The 23,713-nt window shown below is 44.2% G+C and overlaps 1 pseudogene; it reads right to left on the minus strand.

Annotated features, from left to right (window-relative positions):
* Positions 1 to 21,785: 21,785 nt before the first annotated feature.
* Positions 21,786 to 22,577, minus strand: LOC129042054 (homeobox protein VENTX-like; annotated as a pseudogene).
* Between the last annotated feature and the right edge of the window lie 1,136 nt (positions 22,578 to 23,713).

Genomic DNA, 23,713 nt, shown 5'->3' on the forward strand with positions numbered 1-23,713 from the left:
TATAGGTTGCCTGTTCACTCTGATGGTAGTTTCTTTTGCTGTGCAGAAGCTCTTTAGTTTAATCAGATCCCATTTGTCAATTTTGGCTTTTGTTGCCATTGCTTTTGGTGTTTTAGACATGAAGTCCTTGCCCATGCCTATGTCCTGAATGGTATTGCCTACGTTTTCTTCTAGGGTTTTTATGGTTTCAGGTCTAACATGTAAGTCTTTAATCCATCTTGAATTAATTTTTGTATAAGGTGTAAGGAAGGGATCCAGTTTCAGCTTTGTACATATGGCTAGCCAGTTTTCCCAGCACCATTTATTAAATAGGGAATCCTTTCCCCATTTCTTGTTTTTGTCAGGTTTGTCAAAGATCAGATGGTTGTAGATATGCAGCATTATTTCTGAGGGCTCTGATCTGTTCCATTGGTCTATATCTCTGTTTTGGTACCAGTACCATGCTGTTTTGGTTACTGTAGCCTTGTAGTAGAGTTTGAAGTCAGGTAGCATGATGCCTCCAGCTTTGTTCTTTTGGCTTAGGATTGACTTGGCGATGCGGGCTCTTTTTTTTCATTCCATATGTACTTGAAAGTAGTTTTTTCCAATTCTGTGAAGAAAGTCATTGATAGCTTGATGGGGATGGCATTGAATCTATAAATTACCTTGGGCAGTATGCCCATTTTCATGATATTGATTCTTCCTACCCATGAGCATGGAATGTTCTTCCATTTGTTTGTATCCTCTTTTATTTCATTGAGCAGTGGTTTGTAGCCTCCTTGAAGAGGTCCTTCACATCCCTTGTAAGTTGGATTCCTAGGTATTTTATTCTCTTTGAAGCAATTGTGAATGGGAGTTCACTCATGATTTGGCTCTCTGTCTGTTATTGGTGTATAAGAATGCTTGTGATTTTTGTACATTGATTTTGTATCCTGAGACTTTGCTGAAGTTGCTTATCAGCTTAAGGAGATTTTGGGCTGAGATGATGGGGTTTTCTAGATACACAATCATGTCATCTGCAAACAGGGACAATTTGACTTCCTCATTTCCTAATTGAATACCCTTTATTTCTTTCTCCTGCCTAATTGCCCTGGCCAGAACTTCCAACACTATGTTGAATAGGAGTGGTGAGAGAGGGCATCCCTGTCTTGTGCCAGTTTTCAAAGGGAATGCTCCCAGTTTTTGCCCATTCAGTATGATATTGGCTGTGGGTTTGTCATAGTTAGCTCTGATTATTTTGAGATACGTCCCATCAATACCTAATTTATTGAGAGTTTTTAGCATGAAGGGTTGTTGAATTTTGTCAAAGGCCTTTTCTGCATCCATTGAGATAATCATGTGGTTTTTGTCTTTGGTTCTGTTTATATGCTGGATTACATTTATTGATTTGAGTATGTTGAGCCAGCCTTGATCCCTTTACTATTATGTAGTGGCCTTCTTTGTCTCTTTTGATCTTTGTTGGTTTAAAGTCTGTTTTATCAGAGACTAGGATTGCAACACCTGCCTTTTTTTGTTTTCCATTTGCTTGGTAGATCTTCCTCCATCCCTTTATTTTGAGCCTATGTGTGTCTCTGCACATGAGATGGGTTTCCTGAATACAGCACACTGATGGGTCTTGAGTCTTTATCCAGTTTGCCAGTCTGTGTCTTTTAATTGGAGCATTTAGCCCATTTACATTTAAAGTTAATATTATTATGTGTGAATTTGGTCCTTTCATTATGATATTAGCTGGTTATTTTGCTCGTTAGTTGATGCAGTTTCTTCCTAGCCTTGATGGTCTTTACATTTTGGCATGTTTTTGCAGTGGCCGGTACCAGTTGTTCCTTTCCATGTTTAGTGCTTCCTTCAGGAGCTCTTTTAGGGCAGGCCTGGTGGTGACAAAATCTCTCAGCATTTGCTCATCTGTAAAGTATTTTATTTCTCCTTCACTTATGAAGCTTAGTTTGGCTGGATATGAAATTCTGGGTTGAAAATTTTTGTCTTTAAGAATGTTGAATATTGGTCCCCACTCTCTTCTGGCTTGCAGAGTTTCTGCTGAGAGACCTGCTGTTAGTCTGATGGGCTTCCCTTTGTGGGTAACCCGACCTTTCTCTCTGGCTGCCCTTAACATTTTTTCCTTCATTTCAACTTTGGTGAATCTGACAATTATGTGTCTTGGAGCTGCTCTTCTCGAGGAGTATCTTCGTGGTGTTCTCTGTATTTCCTGAATCTGAATGTTGGCCTGCCTTGCTAGATTGGGGAAGTTCTCCTGGATAATATCCTGCAGAGTGTTTTCCAACTTGGTTCCATTCTCCCCGTCACTTTCAGGTACACCAATCAGACATAGATTTGGTATTTTCACATAGTCCCATATTTCTTGGAGGCTTTGTTCGTTTCTTTTTTTATTTTTTCTCTAAACTTCCCTTCTCGCTTCATTTCATTCATTTCGTCCTCCATCACTGATACCCTTTCTTCCAGTTGATTGCATTGGATCCTGAGGCTTCTGCATTCTTCACGTAGTTCTCGAGCCTTGGCTTTCAGCTCCATCAGCTCCTTTAAGGACGAGTATTTAAAACTGAACATTGTATGATAAGTCTTTTACCAGACCTTTGGGTGTGGCTCAAAATACCGTAAGTACACATAGCATTTATTCATTTGTTTTTAGCTCTTTAGAGGTTACTGTTTGCAAGTTTTTGACCCGTTGGTTATGTCTTTATGTATTAATATCAAATATTATGAGCCTATTATGTGTCAGGTACTTTGCACATATCCATCCTTCCTAAATCCACACATCATAGTTATTATTATTCCTATGTAGTGGATATGTCACAGACAGGGGTGCTAAAGATGTCATATATTTTTTTTTAATCAAATCAATCTGACTCCATGTACCCCTGTCCCACTAAGTCAATCTGTCATCATTAGGATTCTCTTTCCAACCCCTTCCCTATAACAGTACAAATGTTGGAAGGGTCTTACTCAAACAGAGGCTTTGGAGAAAGCCATTTGGTTTTCTGCCCATGCTGTTCACAGCTCATTTGCTCATTGTATAAGTCCATATTTTTTTTTCTTTTTGAGACAGTCTTGCTCTGTTGTCTAGGCTGCAGTGTAGTGGTACCATCTGGGCTTACTGCAACCTCTGCCTTTCGAGTTCAAGTGATTCTCCTGCCTCAGCCTCCTGAGTAGCTGGGATTACAGGCACACACCACCATGCCTAGCTAATTTTTGTGTTTTTAGTAGAGATGGGGTTTCAACATGTTGGCCAGGCTGATTTTGAACTCCTGGCCTCAAGTAATCCCCCTGCCTTGGCCTCCCAAAAGGCTGGGATTACAGGCCTGAGCCACTGCCCCGGCCCTGTATGTTTTTTTTTTTTTTTTTTTTAAGGCATCCTTGTCAAGACTTAGAACAAAGGTACTTAGGGTCACTTCTCTCTGTGATATCATCCAGCCATCACCTTTTTTTACACTGCAGTCTCCTAGGGATCCTGCCAGGTTAGTTTTTTTTTATGAAAACAAAGCCAAGAAGAAAAGCTGTCTTCATGTATCATAAATAAGGTTAGGGAGGCCTTGAAACCTTCTTTGAATGGGAAGAATAAAATGCAATGATAAAACAAAACAAAAAAGTGAAAGCATCTTGCCACATCCCATTTAGAGTAGTTACTCTACCCTTTTAGAGTCATCAGACAATTTGCCAAAGTCATTGTGGTGGGCAGGACAATGAGTTCCTGAAGATGTCCACATCCTAATACCCAGAAGCTGTGATTGTTACTTTACGTGACATGAAGGAACTTGTGGATGTGCTTAATGGAAGAATATCCTAGATCATTTGAGTGGATTCAATTTCATCCCATGAGTTCTTAAAAGTAGAAGATGGGTCAGATATAAGTAAGGACTAGACCTTCCATGTGGCTGGCTTTGAAGATGGAGGGAGGGAGCTATGAGTCAAAGAATGTGGAAGCTTCCAGAAGCTGTGAACAGCCCTTAGCTACAGTCAACAAGAAAACTGGGACCTACAACCACAAAGAACTGAGCTCTGCCAGCGATCTGAATGAGGGAGAAAATGGATCCGCCCCTTGAACTTCCAGAAAATAGAATACCTTTGCCAATACCTTAATTTTAGCTCAGTGAGTCTGTAGGTATGACCCGAAGAACAGTAAGATTATACATTTGTGTTGTTTAAACCATGGAGTTTGTGATAATTTGTTATGGCAGCAATAGCTAATACAGTCACAAAGTTAATAAAAGCCAAGCTTGCACTCCACATCGGTCATAGTCTAAAGTCCATGCTCTCTGTATGATATTATATTTCATCTATTTAAAGTATTCCCAGGGCCAGCACTATCCTACACAAAGTTAAATTAGAAAATGGAAGATGTGGATTTTTTTCTTCTGAAAATGACCTATTGTTGTAAAAGCAATAGGTCTTATTCAAAGAGTCAGATAATACATACAAATACAAAAAGAAAGTAAAGTAAAAGCCCCGAGAAATCCAGAATCTAAAAATCAGTGCTAACATTATTTTCATAAACATCTTTCCAAAAAATTTGCTTCACGTGTATGTATGATAAATATTTATACTTTTATATATGTTTCTGTAATTGCTTTTTTGATGAGACAATTTTTCATAGATATCATTGTGCCAGTAAATATAGGTCAACACCATTATTTTAGGTGACTGAGTAATATTCTATTGTACAGATGTTTCATAATTGATTTAAGCAATTCTTATAAATGGACACTAATGTTGTTTCCAATATTTAGCTCTTATAAACAAAACTGTGATTAATGTCTTTTTATCTTACCTTTCTTGTCTGAACATCACATTAAGATAATGCCAAAATGGGGATATTCACAGTATGCATAAATTACACTTTTATGTATTTTGAGAAAACTGACTTCCAGGCAGGTTTTATAACTTACATTCTCAGCAATACTGTGTAAGTGAGTTAGTGTTTTCACAAACTCATCAATGTTAGGTTCTGTTAATCTTTGTGATGTTTGTCTACCTGATAAACAAATAAATGATAAATTATTATTATTTTTTTGACTTCTTTGTTATTTAGCAATTGACTTTAAAAACGTTTATTGGTTATTTGGGTGTCTTCCTTTGTGGGCTTCTTATGAGAAATTGATATAGCATAGTGTAAAAGTCTAGACTTTTTTGAATGACTGTTTCATCATTTGCTAGTTGTGCAATTTTGAACAAGTTATTTAAACGATCTGAGCCTTAGTTTTTTGACCTATGATGTAGGCGTAATATTATTTACTTCCTAAAGTTACCAAAAAAATGAAAATAGATAATTTAGGTAAAACTCTTAGCCTGGGATGTAATGAGGTGTTTCATAAATATTTGTTACTGTTAATGAGATCTTTTGTCTTATACATTTTAATTTGCAAAAATTTAAGAGCTCTTTAATTCTTAAGGCTATTTATCCTTTGATATTAATGTTGCAAAATGTTTTGTGTGAGTATATTTTAAACCACTAGAAATAGAGAAGAAAAAACTTGTATAGTCATAGAAATACAGGTACTTAAACAAATTCTTTCAAAAAAATGAATCAGTGGCCAGCCATGGTGGCTCACACCTATAATCCCAGCACTTTGGGAGGCTGAGGTGGGTGGATCACCTGAGGTCAGGAGTTCAAGACCAGCCTGGCCAATATGGTGAAACCCGTCTCTACTAAAAATACAAAAATTAGCCGGGTGTGGTGGTGTGTGCCTGTAGTCCCAGCTACTTGAGAGGCTGAGGCGGGAGAATCACATGAACCTGGGAGGCAGAGGTTGCAGTGAGCCGAGATTGTGCCATTGTACTCCAGCCTGGGTGACAGAGCAAGACTCTGTCTCAAAAAAAAAAAAAAAAAAAAAAAAAAAAAAAATCAGTGTATTACGGCACCAATCTAGTCCTACAGAAAGCATTTCATCTAAAAAAAACTGTAGAGAATCTCCAAAAGGTTCAGCTGTACTTGGCTGTTCTGATTTCTATGTTGTCATTTGCCAATGGCTGAGGTTGTTGAATCTCAGGGACAGGCTATAGCTGTAGGGTTTTTAGCTTATAACAAAGACAGGAGTGGAGAACTCATGGTTAATTTCAGCCCCCATTTGGCCAGTGCTTCCTTTGCTGGCAAGGCCTTGACCAACTTTTCCACACCTGGTGTTGGGGGCTGCACACTGTCATCACTTAATTTTGTTTGTTTGTTTTTTGAGACAGAGTCTGCTTTGTTGGCCAAGATGGAGTATAGTGGCGTGATCATAGTTCACTGTGGCTTCAACCTCCTGGGCTCAAGTGGTTTTCCTGCCTCAGCCTCTTAAGTAGCTGGGACTACAGGAGGATGCTGCCACACCTGGCTAATTTTAAATTTTTTTGTAGAGACAGGGTCTTGCCATGTTGCCCAGGCTTGTCTTGAACTCCTGGGCTCAAGCTATCCTCCCAATTTGGCTTTCCAAAATGCTGGCATTATAGGCTTGAGACAGTGTGCCCTGCCACTGACGTCACTTAAGCTCTACTTAAAAATCACCCCTTACTCTTGCTCTTCCCTGGCCTTGTGAGACACTTTCATGAGCATTGATATCGCAGCACTAAATTCTAGGTTTTTAGTAGGGAGGAGCCCTGCCTTTGACGGCCCCTCCCTCAGCCATACGGAGAGGCGCGGAGTTCTGATTAACATTTATTTCTCTTTGCTACGATCTGGCTCCCTATCCTTCCTCAGAGGGGTCAATGGTCTGCCCCTTTCCCTTGCTCAGACTTTTCCTGGAATCATCAGCTTTCTTCCCCTTAACTGACTGATTTGGGGCCCAGCCCGCCAGCTGCTGACAGAGGAGTGATTCGTTGATTCATGTTAACAACTATTAATAGGGCTCATCATTTCCCAGGAAACCGATAGGATGATGCTCCTCCTTGTCTTCTGTTTTGGGGGCACAATTGATTCCTCCTCACCACATTAAGTGACAGCCGTTTCAATCATATTGATGTCTACCATTCAAAGCGATGCCTCTGATGTTTTGCGTGGTAACAAATTAAATATGGGAGCTGGAATCCTGAACATGCCATTTACCTATTTTCAGGCACAGGGTGGAGCTTATTGCAAAGAGTGAGGTGCTGGGGTTTTTTATTTTGAGGCATAGATGTGTGCATATAGTCTGTTTGTGTGGAGTTTCACAGATAAGTGTCTATGTGTCTGACTTCTGCCTGGGTATGCATTTTTTTCCCCCTTGTCAGTTACTATAGTCTGAATTTCTCTCTGTATCACTAACTTTAAAATATATCCCCAGTGCTTCAGTGGAGTTAATCAGAGGACCTTATGATTTCTGGTGATTTCTGGACTCTTCCAGAAGAATGCTGCACTGTTTTAAGTGTATGCATTGGGTGGGTAGGACTGACAGGCAGGTGAGTTAGAACAGGAAAGTAACATGGACTTGGGAGGAGAAAACATAAGATTCAAGATTAATTACCTCTGGCTGGGCAAATTGGCTCATGCCTGTAATCTCAGCACTTTGGGAGGCTGAGGAGGCAGAATTGCTTGAGGCTAGGAGTTCAAGGCCAGCCTGGGCAACATAGCAAGACCCTGTCTGTACTAAAAATATAAAAATTACCCGAGCTTGGTGGCATATGCCTATAGTCCCAGCTACTAGGGAAGCTGGGGTGGGAGGATTGCTTGAGCCCAGGAATTTGAGGTTGCAGTGAGCTATGATTGCACCAGTGCACTCCAGCCTGGGTGACAGCATGAGACCCTGTCTCTTACAAAAAAAAAGATCAGTTACCTCCAAAAAGAGATGGGACTAACATGAAGCAAGTCACCTCGTGGATAGCATTGCAGCAGGAACTGGTGGGACATTGGACTAGTGTGGTTTGCCTGTTGTTTCTTTTTTATTAAAAACAAAACAAAACAAAAAAACCACTGTTCTTTTCATCCACCCTGGCCAGCATGCTTGTAAGATGGGACATTGGTGGTGGATCTTCTCTTCTGACACTGTGACTCCTCAGGTCTCCCGCTGGGGTCCTGAGCCCCATGACTGCTGACCGTGACTGCTGTGTGGAAGCTGGTGGTCCTGCCCTGGGATGTGCATGTCTTTCTGTGTGTCTGCTGGAGGATGCTTGCTTGTCTGTGTGTGCATGTGTATTTCTGTGAAGGCGCATTTCAGAATGTTTGCAGCTTATCTGGGAGTTGCTGATTTGCCAAGAGTGGTGCAAAGCCACAGAGGGAGAAAAAACTTTCCTAAGGACGGATTTGTAATGGCTTCACAAAGTGGACAGGAGTCAAATAAGACAGCCTGGAGAAGCAGCTTATGCAGTGATTGCTTCCTGCACACCCCTTAAGTGAGTTGGCAGCCCGAGCTTCAGTGAGTGGTGCACCTGATTGATTGATTTAACATTACAGCCTCCAAAAATTGTGGAGGAGCTGTAATTGTTGCTGGAGGTGGCTGTCAGTTTCACGCTGAGTGAGTGACTGGTGTTTGAGAGATCCCTGGGGCCCTCTCGCTGGCCCTGTGTAAGGGGCTCCCTCCATGCTTCACTGGCACTGCTGTTGCTTGGCAGACCCCTCGGCGACCACTTGGTTTAAGGGCTTTGGAGGCTGATGTGCAGGCAACACACACACACAAACACATGTGGGTGCATACAGTCACACACAGGTACAGGCACATCATATCTGTTTGGGTTTCTGTTAAAATGACCTGGAAAATGGTCTCATTAGACATTTACCTTTACTGCCTCTTACCTTTATTTCCCTGGCCATAGGGCAATTGGGTCATAGGGTCACAGGGAAGTTAGGTCAAGCCCCATACTTGAGCATAGCAAGATGATGACTTTTTGTTGTTGTTGTTGTTTTGTGTGTTTGTTTTTGAGACAAGGTCTCACTCTGTTGTCCAGGCTGGAGTGCAGTGGCATGATCACAGCTCACTGTATCCTCGACCTCCCCAGGCTCAGGTGATCCTCCCATCTCAGCCTCCCGAGTAGCTGGGACCACAGATGCACACCTCCGTGCTTGGCAAATTTTTAATTTTTTTGCAGAGACGGGGTCTCGACATGTTGCCCAGGCTGATCTCAAACTCCTGGGCTCAAGTAACTCTCCTGCCTTCCAGAATGCTGGGATTATAGGCGTGAACCACTGGCCCTGACTAGATCTTGGCCATCTGTATAGTTTGGCATATTTGGAGTTGACTCACAGTGTAGGAGCAAGGATAAGGACACCATTTGTTTAGCTATCTATTTATTTATTTGAGCAGAGTCACAGAAAGAGTCCCTGACACAGGGACTAGAAGGGAGGGAGCAAAGGGTGTTCCACACAAAGGAATGAGGTGCAGACAAGCAGGAAGTGTGTGCACCTGCAGAGGACCTTACAGGACAGGTAAAGGTGGGACAGTCAAGGAAGCCACTTTGAATTGTTCCCAGAGCCCCACTGTTTTCTCACGAAGTAGCTGCTGAGTAATGTGAATCCAAGACCACTGGCCCTTGAAATCCCTAAGCTGATGAATGATATTCCATTATTTTGCCTCTTGGTTTAGAGTTTTGGATACTTTAAAATTCAAATATCCCTGGGGGAGGAAGTAATTTCATTTTTTTTCCCCACTCATTTACACCTTTCTGGAAGTTGGCTTATTAGATCTTCTCCCTAGAACATGTTTTGAGTGGGTGAGGGCAAGTGGGTGGTGGATGTAAGGAGGAATCTGCAGGAGTGAATTAGCTTGTTCTCTAGGGGGATTGATGAAGTAATTCATCATCTAACTGACTATATCTTCTGGTAACTATGGCTGTTCTCTAAAGTGGTAGCAAATGTGGTTGGGTGGACATGGGATGGATGACCACTCATAAAGAGTAACCAGCCGGACGTGGTGGCTCATGTCTATAATCCTAACACTTTGGAAGCCTCAGGCAGGAGGATCGCTGGAGTCCAGGAGTTCAAGATCAGCTTGAGCAACAAAGCAAGACCCCACCTCTATGAAAAATTTACAAATTAGCTGGGCGTAGTGGTTCGTGCCTGTAGTCCCAGCTACTTGGGAGGCTGAGGTGGGAGGATCCCTTGAACTGTGATCCCAGGAGTTTTTGAGGCTGCAGTGCACTGTGATTGCACCTCTTCACTCCAACCTGGGTGACAGAGTGACAGCCTGTCTCAAAAAAAAAAAAAAAAAAAAAGTAACAAAATACATGTATGCTTCCTTTAATCTCAATTTCTTTTGGATTTGTTCCATTGCATGGGGAAACTGAGAGCCTAGGATATGCTTCAGAATGATTCTTGCTGAACATGGCCTGAACAATTTCAGGCCAACGACACTGATAAATGACACATTCCTCAGGGCAGGCTCATCCTCAGGGCAGGGTCCCGAGCTGTGTGTGAGATGCGTGGTCTGTGCTTTCAGCACGCCATCTACTCCCACTCCTCCTGCTTTGCCACTTTCCTGCAAACCCCTGATCTTCTCCAGACCTCCTCCAGTGGCAGCCTTCCCTACTTCCCTAGCTAATGTGATAGCAGTTTCATCCTTTAAGTCTCTCAGGACCAATACCTGGACACTCACTGCTTCAGGAGGTCCTAGGATATATACCGCCACCCAAGGTAGGACCTTGGGGTTCTACCCTCAGCCTCCAGACACACGGTGTCTGAAAATCACACCTCCACCATGGTCACCGTGATTCATCTACTGTCAGCTCTTGCCTGGATCACTACAAAGTCTTCTGAGAAGCTCTCCTGCTTCTTCCACCCTTGTCTCCATAGACTAGCATCTGTTCTTAGCACCACAGACAGAGTGATCCGTGTAAATCATAATCCAGGTTGTGCCACTCCTCTGGCTCCCAACCTGGCAACAGCTCCCTATTTCAAGGGTGAAACCAGCCTTAGAGTGGCCCACGAGGCTCTACACGATCGAAACCTTAAACCCTTGCTTCTCCTTCCTTCCATTCGATTCTCCTTGCACATTCAGCTCCCTGTTCTTCCTGGAGCAGCTCAGGATGTGTTTGTGTGCTCCTACCCTGGATCCTTTGCTCTAGCTGTACCCTTCACCTAGAAATTTCTCCATTGACATCTGCTTGGCTCCCTCCCTCACTCCTTCCACTCCACTCACATGCCATCTTCTTGGTTAGCGTTTCCCTGACCACCCTATTTAAGACGGAATCTCCCCTCCTGTCCCCACCCCTACCATGCCTCACCATTTCTTTCTCTTTCTTTTCTTTTCTCTTCTCTTCTCTTTTCTTCTCTTTTTTTCTTTCTTTTTCTTTCTTTCTTTCTTCCTTCCTTCCTTCCTTTCTTTCTTTCTTTCTTTCTTTCTTTCTTTCTTTCTTTCTTTCTTTCTTTCTTTCTTTTTCTTCTCTCTTTCTCTTTCTTTCTTTCTCTCTCTTTCTTTTCCTTCCTTCCTTCTTTCCTTCTTCTTTTTTTGTTTTTTTTTTTCAGCGTCTCTCTCTGTTGCCTAGGCTGGAGTGCAGTGCTGCGATCTGGGCTCACTGCAACTTCCACCTCCTGGGTTCAAGCAATTCTCCTGCCTCAGCCTCCCAAGTAGCTGGGATTACAGGTACACATCACCACGCCTGGGTATTTTTTTTTTTTTGTATTTTTAGTAGAAACAGGGTTTCATCATGTTGGCCAGGCTGGTCTCGAACTCCTGGCCTCAAGTGATTTGCCTGCCTTGGCCTCCCAAAGTGTTGGAATTACAGGCATGAGCCACCGTGCTATGGAATGTGTTACTTTTTAATGCATGACTTACCTAATTAGTATGTTAATATTTCATTATCCATCTCCTTCTGCCAGAATGGAAGTTCTATGAACTCCTCCTTTGGTTAGTAGTGTATTCTGAATACCTCGAAGAGCAGTTGGCATACCATAGGTGCTCAGTGTATATTTGTTGCTTGCTTTTTGATGATTCTCTCTCTTAGTTAGCTGCCCCTGTCTTAAGAAATTTTCATCTGGCCGGGCGCAATGGCTCATACCTGTAACCCTGGCACCTTGGGAGGCTGAGGCAGGCAGATCTCTTGAGCCTGGGGGTTCAAGACCAGCCTAAGCGACATAGTGATACCTCGTCTCTATAAAATATTAAAAAAAATTAGCTGGGCGTGGTGACACACACCTCTAGTCCCAGCTACTCAGCAGGCTGAGGTGGGAGGATTACTTGAACCCAGGAGTTTGAAGCTGCATTGAGCCACGATTGTGCCACTGCATTCAAGCCTGGGCAATAGAGTAAGACCCTGTCTCAGAAAAAAAAAAAATATTACCATTTGACTCTCAGGTTTCTAGCAGGCCATGGGGCAGACAGTTTTCAAGGGTGAAAGAAAGAGCTTATATCTCAAATAGGTAGCATGAGTGGTGTGGTCTGGGCTAGCCCTGTCTGCTTCAGAACAGCAGCCAAGAATCCTCATCCCCAGTCTGTGCCCCAAATTCTATACGCTATTTTTCTATTACTAATTAAAGAAACATGGGCTGTATGTCTCTATGTATTACTTCATTTTAACCAATGCCACATTTCTGTCTGGAAGATATTATCATCCTCATTTTATAGATAGGATCCCCAAGGGCCAGAGAAGCCAAGTAACTTGCCCAAGTGTGACTGCTAGCAGGTGACCAAGACTGTGATAGGGACTACTGTTCATATCTTTTCAGTCTAAGTTTAATGCTCTTAAAAAAAAAGCCCCCCTTTTCTTTAAGAGACAGGGTCTTGCTCTGTCACTCAGGCTAGAATGCAGTGGTGTGATCACAGGTCACTATAACTTCGAACTCCTGCTTTGGTCTCTTGGGAATCCTCCTGCTTTGTTCTCTTGGGAAGCTAGGACTACAGGTGTGCACTACTATGCCTGATGATTTTTAAAATTTTTTTGTAGGGATAGGGTCTTGCCACATTGCCCAGGCTGGTCTCCAACTCCTGGCCTCAAGTGATCCTCCCACCTCAGCCTCCCAAAGTACTTGGATTACAGGTTTGAGCCAACGTGCCTGGCCAAGACTTCATTTTTTAGGCCAGTTGTAGGTTCATAGCAAAATTGAGTGGAAAGTACTGAGAGTTCCCATAGTCATCACCCACCCACAACCTCCCCTACTATCACCATCCTTCACCAGAATGGTGCCTATTACAATGGATAAACCTAACTATCATTATTGCCCAGAGTCCATAGTTTACCTAAGGGCTTGCTCTTGGTGTCATTCATTCTATGGGTTTTTGACAAATGTACAATGATATCTATTCATCACTGTAGTATCATACGGGGTAGTCTCACTGTCCTAAAAATTCTCTGTGCTCTGCCTATTCATCCTCCCTCTGCCCTAACCCTGGGAAACCACTGAGCTTTTTGCTGTCTCCATAGCTTTTCCTTTTTCAGAAAGTGATATAGTTGGAATCATACAGTACATGGACTTTTCAGATTCACTTTCTTCACTTAGTCATATGCATTTAGTGCACATTTTAATACAGCAGATTCCTCTTGGTTTCAAAGAAATTACGCTCTATGACCCAGAGTCAGAATGCAATTAAACATTCCTAATTTTGTTATTGTAATGTATTTGTCTAATGGACATTTATAAGATGCCTAATTATAGCTGATTGTGCACATATAATATGATTCCATTCATTCTGATTTCCTTCCCCTAGCCCTCAACCTTTTGTAAAGATGGACCCCCTCCTAAGCCCATAGCAACAGGACTCTGAGCTGGTGACTCCCTTATAAGTAATGAGGGGTAAATGTAAGATAAACAAGATGAGGAAAAGAAGCCAGAGAGAGGGAGAGGAGTGCAGACACAGGGACATGGTGACCTCCGATTATCCAAAGCTGTTTCTCTAACACATTTTTGTGCTATGATCACCTGCTGTCTACAATCTGCACGCTGCCTTCACTTCTCCTAATTAAAGCCAGCAGGCTAGGATGGAAAAAAATAATCTCAAGCCAAGAGGGTGGGGTAGGGAGAAAGCAATAGCTTCTTTTCTTTTTTGGGGGGAGATTCTGAGCTTGTTCTAGGCTAGGTGAAGCTGCCCCAAAGGACATACCCAGGAAATTAAAACCCAGGGTTGTCAAAGGTATCATTTGAATTTGCTGCATTCCATTTTGCTGAGGACTCTGGACTGTGGCTCAGCATGCTGGAAGAAAGGGAATGACAGATGAGGGAAACTTAGACTTTGTCAGGCTGACATGAGACATGAGAGTCTGCATGACTCTCTCCTGGCCCTAACTATTCGTGGAGTCTCAATGGGAGGAAATAGGTATTCAGAAATGACTACATTTGCCATTACTCTCCTTTCTTTTGTCTACTAGACTACTAGGTGGTTCTCAAATTTTGGTGGACATCGAATCACCTGTGTATTAGTACATTCTCTCACTGTTATAAAGAACTACCTGAAACTGGGTAATTTATAAAGAGAAGAGGTGTAATTGACTCACAGTTCTGCAGGCTGTACAGGAGGCCTGGCTGAGAAGGCCTCAGGAAACTTACAATTATGGCACAAAGGTGAAGGGGACGCAAGCACATCTTCACATGGTGGCAGGAGAGAGAATGAAAGGGTAAGTGCCACACACTTTTAAACAACCAGATCTTGTGACAACTCACTCACTATTATAAGAACAGCAAGGGGGAAATCTGCCCCTATGAGTCAATCACCTCCCACCAGGTCCCTCTCACAACACTGGGGATTACAATTCAACATGAGATTTGGGTAGGGACACGGACCCAAACCATATCAGCCTGGAAGATTGATTAAAACACAAATAGTCAGGACCTACCCCAGAGTTCTTTTTTTTTTTTTTTTTTTTTTTTGAGATGGAGTCTCACTTAGTCACCCAGGCTGGAGTGCAATGACACTATCTCAGCTCACTGCAACCTCCACCTCCTGGGTTCAAGTGATTCTCCTGCCTTAGCCTCCCGAATAGCCGGGATTACAGGCACCTGCCATCATGCCCAGCTAAGTTTTGTATTTTTGTAGAGATGGGGCTTCACCGTGTTGGCCAGGCTGGTCTTGATCAGGTCTGAGGTCTGAGGTCAAGATCTCCCGACCTCAGGTGATCCACTCACCATGGCTTCCCAAAGTGCTGGGATTATAGGCATGAGCCATCACACCCGGCTTCACCCCAGGGTTTCTGATTCAGTAGAATCAGGGTGGGTTTCAAGAATGTGCATTTCTAACAAGTTCCTGGGCGATGCTGATGCTGGTGGTCTGGGACCACACTTTGAGAACCAGTGCTCTCAACCAGCTGTTCCCAAACTTTCACATGTATGGGCCTTCAGAATCATCCATTATTTGATTTTCTCAATTGGCATTAGCTCACAAACATGGAGCTGAAGTGTACTTGCAAGAGAGAGAAGGTTTTCAGTGCAGGGCATTCTGAGCTAACATGATCCCTCTGTCAGCAGGCAGTGATACTTCTGTCCACAAAGGCCTGGGTGAGGGAGTTAAGCTCCTTTTAAATCATGTTGGACTGGGCCAGGCATGGTGGCCCATGTCTATAGTTCCAGCTACTCAGGAGGCTGAGGCAGGAGAATGGCTTGAGCCCAGGAGTTCTGGGCTGTAGTGCACTATGCCAGTTGGGTGCCCATACTAAGTTTGACATCAATATGGTGACCTTCCAGGAGTGGTGGGCCACCAGGTTGCCTAAGGAAGGGTGAACTGGCTCAAGTTGAAAACGGAGCAGGTGAAAACTCCCACGCTGATCAGTCGTGGGATCACATCTGTAAATAGCCACTGCACCCCAGCCTGGGCAAGCCACAAAAACCAAAAAAACACAAAATGTTGGATTGGGCAACGAGGAGGTTGGGGTTGAACCTATTTCCACTATGGGATAGCAGAAAGAGCATGTGTAGTTTGAGAGTTAGTCAGGCATGTTCCATTCAATTCCTAGCTCTGCCTCTTACGGTGGATTAGCTTTGAATGTGTTATTTAACTCATTTGTGCTTCCATTTCTTATCTGTAAATTTTATTTATTCCACAAATATTTATTAAGCACCTGCTGTCTTTCCAGCTTCTGGGGATACAGTGGACACAGTCTCTGCCTCATGGAACTTATACTGTGGTCCCAGCTGCTTGGGAGGCTTAGGCAAGAGGATTGCTTGAGGCCAGGAGTTTGAGGCTGCAGTGAGCCACGATTGCACCATTGCACTCCAGCCTGGGTGACAGAGTGAGACCTTGTCTCAAAAACAAAGAAATAAACAAACAAATCCTCCCTGCATTTGTATCCTCTAAATCTACAAAAAACAAACAAACAAAAACAAAAAAACTAAAAGTACCTAAAAAAAAGAATGTCTTATCATAATTTATGAGATTTTAAGTGAATGGTTTGTCTTTTCTCCCTGAGCTATTCATGGTATCATCTCTAAGGTATAAATGACACATCATTTGACTCTTTCCTTTGACCAGATTTGATGGAGAGAACAAGGTAAAAGCATAAGGGCCAGTTGAGGGGAAGGTGGAAGAAGAAAACAATTCCATACTTTGCACCCTCATAGGGAAAGGGCATGGATTTTGCTGCAGACAGGCTCAAGGTTGAATTCTAGTAACTCCACTTAAACTTTGTGCAAATTGTTTAAGCTTTCTTTGTCATCCATGAAATGAAAATACCACTACTACTAATACCTATTTTGTAGGCCAGGAATGGTGGTTCATGTCCGCAATCCCAGCACTTTGAGAGGTTGAGGCGGGAGAATCACTTGAGATCAGGAGTTGAAGACCAGCCTGGCCAACATGGTGAAACCCTGTCTCTACAAAAAATACAAAAATTAGCTGGGCATGGTAGCAGGTGCCTGTAATCCCAGTTACTCGGGAGGCTGAGGCAAGAGACTTACTTGAATTCAACAGGTGGAGGTTGCAGTGAGCTGAGATCGTGCCATTGCACAATCTGGGTGACAGAGTGAGGCCCTTTTCTCCAAAATACACCCCAAGAAACAAAAAACGCAAAAATCTATTTTACAAAGCTGTAGTAGAAGAATGAATAAGTTCTGGTCTGAAGTGTCTACTCAATAAATACTTATTATTTGGCATGTCGTTTAGTGCCTTTTTCTTACCACTTTCCTCTCTGTTGATTCCTCTCTGCTCAGGTGAGAAATTTCTCCATTGTCTGGGCTTCACCTTTTAGGGAAGAAAGATATAAGATATTATGCTAATTTGCATTAAGGTTTGGGGCACAATAAGTCACATGGTACCTTTCCCATGAATGTTGCATTTTAAAAGGGAGTATCCCATGGAGAAGGCAATGTTTAACACGCAAGCTGGAATTTCAGGGTTCTACAGCAAAACTAATTTGAAGTGATGGTGGGCAGAGGAGCTCTACTAGTATTGGTCAAAACACCTCTCAAGATCACCGATTTTGTTCTCATTCCTGGATCCTAGGAGGTGGGTATTTGCACTGTCTTTAATTGCCATGCTTATAGGGTCGAGGGAGGCCTTTTTATCTGGGGAGTCAGGCAGGCAAAACACTTCCTGGGCCTTCACAGGTTTTATTAGTTTCTGCCCAGTCATTTGGTGGTGGTGGTGTGCTGCTGGCGGTAGTATGTGTATGTGTGTGGATTTATAGTTGTTTATTACTCTAGTGGTAGAAATGGAGGCTATGGGCCATGGTGAAGTGGTTGGGCAGGGAAGGCTCCAGAAAGGAAACATTTGGGCTGTCCTTGAATGAAGAACTGGAGTCCAGCAGGCTGGAAGGACATTTCAGACAGAAGGAGGAGCACGAACAAAGGCATTTACTAAGAAAGCATCCCTTGGGATGGAGGGGAGGGCTGGAATGTCTGTAAAGCTGCTGGCCTCTGGCCCTGGGGGGGTTCCCATCCCCACCCCGTCCATTTCATGGCCTTCCAAACCACTGCGCAGTTAGCAATTCATTGTCTTGAAGGACAAACACATTGCCCTTTCTTTACTTCAATGCTGCATTCTTTAGGTGTGGGGTCCCACACAGCCAAGGCTTGGCGACTCTGTCTGTCCACGCACGCCTTTTTGAGAAGCAAACATAACCTTTTTGGTCCCTGGGTGACTAACCTCTGTGATTGTTTTGCTTATTTGCTATAAATGACTATCTCTACCACTTGGTTAATTATGTGATTACAGCAGCCAGTGACAAGGAGAAAATTAAAAATCCATGCTGCATTTTCTATAACACTTTATTGCTCTATGCAAAAGAGGGCAAATGCAATTTAGTTGAGCTGTGGTGAACAAGAGCTGCTTCCTTCCCCTCGTTTCAGCCCCTCCCTCGTCCTCCCCTGGAGAGAAGCTGTGTTAGCAGATGACTAAAGCTGGGAAGAGAGCAGGTGTGGAAGGAAACATAAATTACCATTATCCCTGACAATTCTGGACAGTGCCACCCACGGAGCAGCAGCTCAGCCAGACATTTTCCCCTGATTTCAGGAAAGACCAGTAAGTTGTGAGCTTCTGCTAAGTGCATTAGTGTAGAACAAGGTTTCAGCTTGGGCTCCATATTTAATCTTTATTTCTTTATGATGCCCTGCTATAGTTGTGCCTCTTCTGAAAAATCCAAGATACAGAAAGGGGAGGCACTGCTAACACGAAGCGAGTACAGTTCTTGGAACCAAGACACCTGAGTTCTTGGAGTCAAGATAATCTGCCACTTACCTGGTGTCTGAGGTGGGGCCATTGCTTATTCTATCTAAGCTTCAGTTTTCTCACTTATAAATTAAGGATTTTAAAGCACCCTTTCTCTTCTCTCACATTTAACATCTCTGAAATCAGGCTACCCTGATGATGGTTGCGTTTTAGCATGTGTCAAAAGTTTAATTGACTTCACTTTTTTTTAACAGTGTTCCATTAAATAATATTGGGTCTTAGAATTGGCATTTTAGACTTGATGAAATAAGGTCCTGTGCAGGCTGGTTGTAGAGATTTAAAGAAGAAATATATGTTATCTGTGTGACTCTCTATGCTATTGTCAGACCCCCTAGGATATGAATTCTAATCCAGGCTCCCTTGTGTCACCTAGACAAGTTATTCAAAATTGATCCCCTCACCTAGAAAATGAAACAACCTCCAAACTCTCCTTAAGAATTAGCCTAAAGCAGTCTAGGGCCAAGGAACTAAACAAAGCTTAGGGGTCAATAGTATCCACACCATCTCTATCCTCGTCTACACATATTTGTGGACGCAGATTCCCGGCAGTTACAAAGGTCAAAGTTAGAAAAGTTACAACGATTCCTGGGAGTTACAAAGCCTGGTCACAGGTGAGGTTTAGGGTTTATGGGTGTGAGTGGCATACATGTTTAGTTTATGTGTGTTGCTATAACAAAATGCTACAGGCTGGGTAATTTATAAGCCAGAGAAATTCATCTCTCATAGTTTTGGAGGCTGGGAAGTCCAAGATGAGGGTACTGGCAGATTCTATGTCTGGTGAGGGCTGGGTTGCTCTGCTTCCAAGATGGTGTCTTTTCACTGTTACCTCATGTGGTGGAAGGGACAGAAAAGGGTGAGCCTACTTCCTCAAGCCCTTTTATTTTATTTTATTTTATTTTTTGAGATGGAGTCTCATTCTGTTGTTCAGGCTGGAGTACAGTGGTGTGATCTTGGCTCAATGCAACCTCCACCTCCTGGGTTCAAGTGATCTTCTGTCTCAGCCTCCCAAGTAGCTGGGATAACAGGTGTGCACCACCATGCCCGGCTAATTTTTGTATTTTTAGTTGAGACAGGGTTTCACCATGTTGGCCAGGCTGGTCTCAAACTCCTGACCTCAAGTGATCAGCCTGCCTCGGCATCCCAAAGTTACAAACACCTGTAACACCTGGGATTACAGGTGTTAGCCACCATGCCTGGCCCCTTTTATTTTATTTTTAAGAGACAGGGTCTTGCTGTGCTGTCCAGGCTAGAGTGTAGTGGTGCAATAATAACTCACTCCAGCCTTGAACTCCTGGTTTGAGCCATCCTACTGCCTCGGCCTTCCAGGTAGCTGAGACCACAGGTATGTGTCGCCATGCCTGGCTAATTTATTTTATTTTGTAGAGACAGAGGCTCTCACTATGTAGCCTAGGCTGGTCTGGAACTCCTAGGCTCAAGTGATACTCTCACCTCAGCCTCTCAAGTAGCTGAGATTACAGGCTTGAGCCACTGCACCCAGCATAAAGTTCTTTTGTAAGAGTTCCCACCTTCATGACTTAATCACCTCCTAAAGGCCGCACCTCTCTATCAAATTGGTGATTAGGTTTCAACATATGATTTTTGGGGGACACATTCAGACCATTGCATATGGCATAGTAAATTAATATAAGGTGGAGTAGGATACATGTAATAATTGAGGTATAAAAAGGCATTGCTTGTGAATAGAAGAGGTAATTTCAGCAGACAGGTTCAGGAAATATAACACTGGTTTTGAGTCTTGAATTATGTCTAGAGTTCCAAAAAATGCAGGAATAAGGGAAATGAACAATGAAGCACATTTGAAAAGAGTAGGTTGTGCTCGAGAGGTGACAAATTATCTACTTTGACTCTAGAGCATTTGTGGGCTAGGAGTGTTTGAAGGGATTGGAGTGTTTTGGGGCAGAGAAAAAGCTATGATGGGAACTAGGTAACTGACATCACTGTCTGCCTGCTTGCTCAAGCCACGCACCTTGAAGTAATCTCTGAAGTCTTTCATTCTTCTTTTTCCTTTTCCTCCCACATGTGATCCTAGAGTAGATTCTGTAAATTCCTACCCTTCTTGTATATCATACCTCGGTTCAACTCTTTCCATCTCTCTTGCTGTCACTCTGGTCCAGGCCACCTCCACATCTCACTTGAAATCTGCAGGGGCTTCCAACTGAGTTCCTTGTCTTGTCCCTTGCCCCAGCTCAATCTCTTCTTCTTAGGGTCAAACTGACCCATCTAGGCTGAATATCACATTAGTTTGCTTCCTTACTTTTCTTTTCTTTTTTCTGGTTGTAAACACTTCCAACAAGGCAGAAATGAGTAAGGGGAAAGTGGAACTTGCTGTGGACACGGCCACAGGACCATGCTTTTGTTCCTGTTGGGATGTCTGGGTCGGTTTCGCAGGTCGCCTCTCAGTCCTGTAGGCTGAACTCATCTGTCTGGGTGCCCCGTGCTGCCTGCCTCCTGGGCACTCTGGGGCGACGTGGACGGATGCACCCTTGTCTAAGCTTCGGTGCGTGCGGTGAGGGGTCTACACCAAAAATGCTCCATCAATGAGAGAGAGTCCTCCCCGGGAGGGGCTTCCATGCCTCCCATTCTGGGCACTTCGAGATTTTCTGCAGGAAGTGCTGTCCTTGAGTCATTCTGTTTTGTCCTGAGGCTGCTGCGAGGAGGGGTACAGGTGAGCACATGCTGAAGAGTGGGGACATGTGCGAAGGCTTCAGTCCAGGCACAGCTGCAGGTCCTGGCTGCCCCACTTTCCCTGGCCCAAAAAGAGCAGCCCCCAGCAGGCTGCCGGCACAGTCCGGGCTCACTCACGGCCTAGAGAGCATTGCAGGATCCCAGCACCCTGCCTTAATTTTCACCTTTGTTCCCTCCTGCTTTCCAGCTTTGGAGTCCTTGTTAAGAGGGACTTGAACCCCAAGGTTATAAACACGACACTTGCATTCCCTTCCAATCGTTCCTGGTTTTTTACACACAAAATTTACAACCTTTACTTTTTCCAACTGGAAATCCAGTTTTTCCAACATTTTTTAAAAAACAAATTATCCTTTTATCATATGCTGAAAGCCCTACCCATAACAAGCCCATTTCTGCGTTTGACTCTGTTCACTGCCCCTTCATTTACTTCCTAAACGGACCCTTTTGGTAACTTTCAGTGAAGAGGTGGCTTTAATAAATATATTCTCCAGAAAGCTCCACAACTTTTGAGTGGGTCAGGGTGAGAGGTGCCGCCACGATGTAAACAGAACAGAACAGCTGAGTCCTCCAGGTAGGTGCCAGGTGCGATCTGCACAGACCGCGTGTGTGGGAGGGATGGAGTCAGAGGTGCATCCTCAAAATGCATCCCCTGGTCTCCTGCAGAACGCACAGGCCCCAGGGCCCCGTGGACAGAGCTGGTCCCAGCGTACGCACGCCACTTCCTGAGCTTGGCCGGTGGTATGCCAGAGGCTGCCCATAGCAGGAAGCCCCCGCAGAGGCCAGGGCCTCTTGTTCCACTTGGCAGAGACCCCAGAGGGAGCCAGGGGGCAGCATCAGAGCCTGGGGCCCTGGCAGGGGTGCCCAAGGGCACGGCAGCTGCAGGCCCTTGGCAAGGCCAGAAGACGGTGAGTGGAAAGCAGGGGGCGCGTGGAGACACCGAGAAGGGGCTGTTCAGCTGGGAGTCCTGCATTTGCCCTTTCTGTTTCATCGGGCGGTTTTGAAACCAGGTTTTTGTCTGGACGTCCGAGAGCTGCATCTCCCTGCCAGCCTTTTCCGCTCCAGAGGGCCCAGGTCCTGGTGGTGCTGGAAGACGCCCTCCAAGGCGCGGACCTGCTCGGTGGTGAAGGCTGTGCCTACACAGGGAGCCTGCCAGGGGTTTGGCTTCTTACTCAACCCAGTCACGGCCCTCTCTGGAGCAGGCAGATTTGAGGACCGAGCCTTCTTGATGCTGACGGCCTGAGGGGGCTCCCGGGTGCCGGATGTCTGGCCCGGGCCAGGGTGGCTCCCCTGGGAGACGTTGGCAGGCCTGGGGGTGTGGGTCGGCCCCGAGCAGCTGTTCTGGGAGAGCCAGTCCACGCAGCCAAAGCTGGAGGGCTGCTGCCGGCCACGAGGTGGGGAGGAGGAGGGACGCATGGCGGTCAGGTGGGCCAGAGGGAAGGCCGGGCGGGGCTGGCCGGGCGCAGGATCCACCACCTGCTTCCTTCTTAAAACCTGCTAATGGTTTCTCATCAGACATGGGGTTAAAAATCCATGGGCCCATAAGGCCTGCGTGGTCCAGGCTCTCCAACCTTGTCTTACACCATTCTCTCCCTTGTTCCTGACGCTCTACCCACCCTGGTCTTCATAGTTCCATCGGGCCTTTGCCGTGGCTGGCTCCTTTGCTTGACGTAGTCACCCCCTAGAGGATCATGTGGTTTGCTCCTAGTTATTCAGGTCTCCGTTTAAATGTCTCTTACTCAGATGATCTTCCTAATCACTCATTGTAGAGTGGTCCCCCACCCCTGTCATTCTCTAGCACTGCTTTATTTTTTTCATACAGCATTTGAAGTCTTGTCACCATTTGAAATTTTTTGTTTGCTTATTTGTCTGCTTTCTATTCTACTAAGAAATTAGGAATCTTCACTAATTTCTGATCTCTTGATTTTCCCAGCATCTCCTATGCTTGGCATTTAATTGATATTTACTGAATAAAAAGGCAAAGCTGGAGCGGCAGGCTGAGGCTAAATTTTGGAATGCTTGGGTGCATTGCTAAAGAGTCTGGACTTCACTCGATAGTTAAGAGGAGGGGCATTAGAATTCTTTGAGCAGAGGATTAATACAATTAGAATTAAACTTTACGAGTACTGACCCAGAAGTAGGATGCAAGATGAATTGGAGAGGGAAGAGAGTAGGAATAAGAGATCTCTTAGAAGCCAAACTTCATACACTAGATGACTTGACTCTTTCCAAAATATTTGATGATTTTCTGGCTTCTTTGCCATCATGCATAAGAAACAGTGTGTGGATGCTGCTGTAATACCCTGGACATAAAATCAGTAGAGCATTATTACTTTTTTTTTTTGAGATGGAGTCCCTCTTTGTTGCCCAGACTGGAGTGTAGTGGCGTGATCTCGGCTCACTGCAGCCTCAAACTTCTGGGTTCAAGCAATCCTCCTGCCTCAGCCTCCTGAGTTGCTGAGACTACGGGCATGCACTAATTTTTTAACATTTTTTTTGTAGAGATGGAGTCTCACTCTGTTCCCCAGGCTGGTTTCAAACTCCTGAGCTTA

The sequence above is a fragment of the Pongo pygmaeus genome, chromosome 7, assembly GCF_028885625.2.
Source record: "Pongo pygmaeus isolate AG05252 chromosome 7, NHGRI_mPonPyg2-v2.0_pri, whole genome shotgun sequence".
In the NCBI taxonomy this organism is placed as follows: domain Eukaryota; kingdom Metazoa; phylum Chordata; class Mammalia; order Primates; family Hominidae; genus Pongo; species Pongo pygmaeus.